Here is a 5,225-nt window from a genome sequence, read left to right as displayed (position 1 = left end):
TTGCTTGGCCAATGTGCTCTCTATGAAAGCCTGAGAGAATGTTTTCTCTCCATGTGACTCTCCTTAAGCACACTCTACATCCTCGATCACCTAGTAGGACTTCTGAAAGTCCAACTTGATCCTCTCAGAGATGGAAGGCATAAAGGCCACTGACATGAGATAATACATGCAGTTTTCAGATAAAGTTCTCTCTGGAGTTCTCCCACCTTTAAAAAACAATATTTCGCCAAATCCAGCATGGGTTGCTATAGGGCAAATTGATCCATGTCCTCTCCTTTTAATTAACAGCATAAGTGGAGCTAAAGGCTTCCTAGTCTTCAGCCACATTTTGTTCTCTGAGGCTACTGTGACCTGCTGCAGACACAGAAATAATTCTCTCCAGTAAATCCTTCTAGGTTTGGCAAAACTTGGGAAGCCCAAAACAGTGAAAAGCCAGCCCACGGAAGATGAGAGAATATTGGCAAATGATAGATGTGATATAGGACTTGTAGATGGAATGTGTAAAGAATTTGGACAAAAGTAAAAGGACAGTTAACTAAAATTGGCAAAGAATCAAAATATGCCTGTCTCTAAAGAAGATATATAAGGGGCCAGGGAGATAGCTCAGTAGAATAAGCACTTGCCTGGCAAGCGCAAGGGCTTGAGTTCAATTCCTGGTTCCACACACACACACACACACACACACACACACACACACACACACAAAGATAAGCAAATGACTGATGAGTACATGAAAATATACCCAGTGTCACTAAGCAACTGGGACTGCAAGTCTACACCACAGTGACAGATAACATCACACCCACTAGAATGAATAAAATTTTTAGAAAGGAAAAAATAACAAGTGATGGAGAGGATATGGAAAAGAATCCTCATAAAATGCTAGTAAGGGTGCAAAATGATGCAGACAGTTTGGAAAAGATTTTGGCAACGCCTCAAAGATTAAGTACAGAACTACCATGTGTTCCAGCAGGTCACTCTGGCTATAAACCCAGAAGCAATTAAAACATATGCCCACAAAAATCTCGGATGCAAATATCCAGAGCATTGTAGTTCATAAAAGCTAAAAAAGTAGAAACAACACCAACATCCATCAACTGATAAATGGATAAACAAAACATGCTATATGCATATAGGGGATTATTCAGCGATGGAAAGGAATAATGAACTAATTTATGTGACAATATAGATGGGCCTTGAAAATGCTGTCCTAAGGGAAGGAGGTGAGTCAGTCATATGAAATATGCAGTGAAATAAAATATCAACTAAGCCAGTCATTCATACAAAATCTGGTCATATGAAACATGTGCATAGGTAAATCCATTAATACAGAAAGTAGATTAGGGGTTGGCTACCATTGGGAGAGAATGGGGTAGAGAGTTATTGATAAAAGATATGAAGTTTCGTTTGGGAGTGATGAATAATTCCAAAAGTAATTGTGATAACTGTTGTATAATGGTTATGGCTTGTGTTTAGATGTCCCCCCAAAGCCTCATATGGTCAGAGGTGGCTGGGTCTAGAATGTGTGACATTGGAGTTGATTCATGGTGCAATGCTAGGATCAAGGGCACTAGGACTAAGGGTGTGAGTGCTCCCTGCTCTAAGTAACCTGGATAAGACATAAGGGATAGAAGGACTGTGGTGAACCCTCGCTGCTTTGCTGCCTTCTGCCCACCATGAGCTCTTTCTCCTCTGCGCTGCCTCTGCCCTGCCACCCTGCCTTGGAGCATGCCAATAAATGGACAAAAACCTCTATAAACTGTGAGCTAAAGAAACCTCCCCCTTTTAATTTTGGGTATCAGGTATTTTATTTCAGCAATGAGAGAAAAGTAATTAAGTAAACTCTGTGAATGTACTCTTCTGTTGCTATGCTGCACTTTTTTAAAGGGTGAATTGCATGGTAGGTAAATTATTTCTCAAAAAAACTCCTAAGGGGGGAAAAATGCCAGGCTGTTCCTCAGTCCAGACAAGATGGTGAGTCGAGCTCCTAGCACATTGCCTTTCCTGCCACTTAAAAGTGGCCAAATCTCTGTTGGTTATTTACAATCGCAAGGATGGGAAGAAAAAGCTACTTAAATGCAGACTGCCATGTACTCAGACTGCTGTCCAGCAATTCCAGAAGGGCTTGCATGTCTGAGCGCTCTCCCAGGAGCCTAGCCTGAGTGCGTCTACGAGCAGCCTTCCTCACTGCTCACGCCTGTCCCGGACTTACTGCTGGTAACTCATGTCCACTCGTTCCCCAGGAGGTCACGGTGAGAAGGACATAGAGGAGGCACGTTGTGCCTACATGTGTCTTTACAAACTTTTACAAGTAGTAAAACACTATCAGGAAAGAACTGAATACATTATGGTGCAAATTACATATCTCTGACTTGGACTGCTTGTGGTTGAAAGGCTTTTAAAGAATTTTTTTTGGAGGGCCTGGGGAGATAGCTCGGCAGTCTAAGCATCTGCCTGGCAAGTGCAAACATCCAGGTTTGATCCCTGGTACCCCATGCTGTGCGTGCCCCGAAACCAGGTTTGGTGGCACACACCTGTAATCCCAGTACTAGGGAGGCTGAGACAAGAGGATCCACTGTTAATCCAAGCTGTGTAGTGAGACCCTATACCAAATAAATAAATAAATGATTAAAAGTCTTTTGGAGTATTTGAATATACTCAGTGATATTTCTGGGAATGACACCCAAGTCCGCAGTATATTCATTTATGTTTCGCACGTGCTTTATCTAGATGGCCAGAAGGCCATTTTATACCATATTTTTAGTCTGTCTGGCTTTGGATTTCCACCTGTCATGTGACATTAGGTGTGCGGTTTTCCCTTTGTGGTGGCATGTCCAACATTTAAAAAGTTTTGGACTTGGGAGCATTTTGGATTTTGTATCTTTGCACTAGGGACCCTCAGCTTTTATTTATGAAGCTTGAAAAAGTATCTAGTTAAAAAACATACAGTGAGAGATACAATTCCATGAATCCCCCTCGAAATCCTCCCTCTTACTTTGAACACACTTATGCCATCGTCTTTGCCACTTCCTGAAGCCAGTTCTGGAAATTTTCCTTCTGCTTCAGGGTCCTGAATTGATTCAGAATGTTTACTTTTCATGGTTATTTTGACTTGGGGGAAAAAAAACTAGAAATCACACTGCACCAGACCCAGTGGCTAAGTGGGGGGGGGGGCGCCCTGTATTGTATAAGCTTGGGTTTCTGATGGATAGCACTCAGCAGCAGCCCTCACTGGATCTCTTGTCACACCTACGAAGACACCCACAAAATAGGAGAAAGCCTGGACTATCACACAGTAGAATGCAGTCCAGCTCCGATAGTGATCTCAGAGCTAAGGGTAAGGGAGAAAAAGGGGAGGACTCAGGGCAGGAACTGTTTGCCAACTGGAATGGAAGTGTTTCCATCACAACCACCTGCACAAGGATGATGCAGGGTAACATCAGTGAGGAGCTAGCAAAGACTTGTTAATCAGCAAGTTAAATATCTAAAGTAACCATCTCTGATGCTTATGACTACATTTAGAGCTTGCCTTAAGGAAAGGGCAGCCCCGCACGGGGCTCAGCTGTTACCTGTGCGTGCGCAATCCTGTAGTGACAGCCCAGCGCCAGCTCCAGTCCCCCTCCGAGGGCCACGCCTTCGATAGCGGCCACCACAGGCTTCCCATATCTCTGAAGTTCATCGACTACAGATCCCAGTCCTTCCGCAGAGGACACGGGAGTGCTGAAGCTGTTGATATCTGCGCCTGAAGGACACAAAGATGAGGAGGAGGAGAGAGTGTTGAGAAGGACTTGGGCTTTCCTGCTCACGAGCAGGGATTTGGTCACTGTCTGGACGGCTCAGATGCCTGGGGCCTCAAAGGCCCAAGAAAAGAACTATCCTGAGAAACAGAACTAAACAAGAGAACAATTTTGAAATCTTTGCCAGAAATCCTGTAACCCCCAACGATCTGTCTTCCTATGCAGGAGGTAGCAACTCTATCTAGAGACAAACTTAAAAACACAGGGATGAGGAATAGTCCTCAGCCAAAAACCATCATTTTGATGTTGATTCTGCCCCTCTCATTAAAAAAAAAAATTTAATGTGTTTGGTACAGGGTCTACAGGGTCTACGGGGTCTCACTATGTAGATTGGACATGTAGTGATCCTCCTGTTTTCAGCCTCCCAAGTGCTGGGATTACAGGTGGTGCCACCACACCCAGTCTCAATCCCCCTCTCAGGGTGCCCCAGAGGCAGGGCTGGCACAGCATGCTGGGGATTGAACCATGGCTGTTGCGCTCTGCCTAAGCAGACGCCTTAGTCCACTGAGCTATCTGGCCAGCCTCTACCTATTTCTTTTTGCATTCCTTTTTTTTTTTTTTCTTCAAAATTTTATTGATAAACAGACAGCAATGAGACAGTTTCAAATCAAATTGGAAGTACAGTTTCAACAAATAACACACTGCACATATTCTTCCTAGTGGTTAATTGCTGCTGCATTCCTTTTCAATCTAGGAACTATACTTTTTTTCTCATCTATCCATCATATTTCACTTTCTAGTCCAGTATTTTGTTTTATTTTTTAATATTCCTTTTTGTTCTAGAGAAACCAAATCAACTGCAGTTTGAGCCTTGGGCTCATTATTCCTGTACCTTTATATAGTTTTTTATAAATAAGGGAAATTAATATTTATTGGATAACTGTATCAGTCATTTGCTAAGTTGTTCAATATACTGTCTCATTTCATGTTTATAACACCTAGGTTGAATAGTTTAATAATCTCCATTTTTTTTTTTTTTTTTTTTTGCAGAACCAGGGATTAAACTCAGGCCCTTGCGCTTGCCAGGGAAGCGCTTATTCCACTGAGCCATCTCCCTAGCCCCTAATAATCTCCTTTTTACAGATAAGAAAGTTAAGGCTTTGAGATGTTAAATCATTACTTAAGTCATATGACTAACAACTAACAGGTTAAGATTTGCACTTAGGTAATTTAGGTACAAAACTCAATTCTTAAACTCTGTAGTATAGTCTTTTCCTTATTTCATAACTATAGTATTAATGTTCCAACTTGAAAAAAAAAAAGGGCACACAGAAGGGTATAATGGTTTCACTTTTTAATTATTTACAGCACAGAACAATCCTATTAATTTTGGAATACTGATTTTACTGATATAGCCAGGAAAATTGCTAGAGTCTCTTAGAAATATAACTTTATTTGGACACAGGGTTTTGCAAGTGTAATTTCATT

At 41.9% G+C, this 5,225-nt stretch overlaps 1 long non-coding RNA gene across 1 annotated transcript in view; it reads right to left on the bottom strand.

Moving 5' to 3' along the window:
- LOC111814830 overlaps positions 1-3,754 on the bottom strand; it is a 12,506-nt gene extending 8,752 nt beyond the window's left edge. The window contains exon 1 of the long non-coding RNA XR_002819711.1: positions 3,570-3,754. This is a non-coding gene — a long non-coding RNA (uncharacterized LOC111814830). The remainder of the gene's footprint in view (positions 1-3,569) is intronic.
- Between the last annotated feature and the right edge of the window lie 1,471 nt (positions 3,755-5,225).

The sequence above is a fragment of the Octodon degus genome, unplaced genomic scaffold, assembly GCF_000260255.1.
Source record: "Octodon degus isolate 3935 unplaced genomic scaffold, OctDeg1.0 scaffold00609, whole genome shotgun sequence".
Taxonomy (NCBI): Eukaryota; Metazoa; Chordata; class Mammalia; order Rodentia; family Octodontidae; genus Octodon; species Octodon degus.
This window is presented reverse-complemented; position numbering and strand designations above follow the sequence as displayed.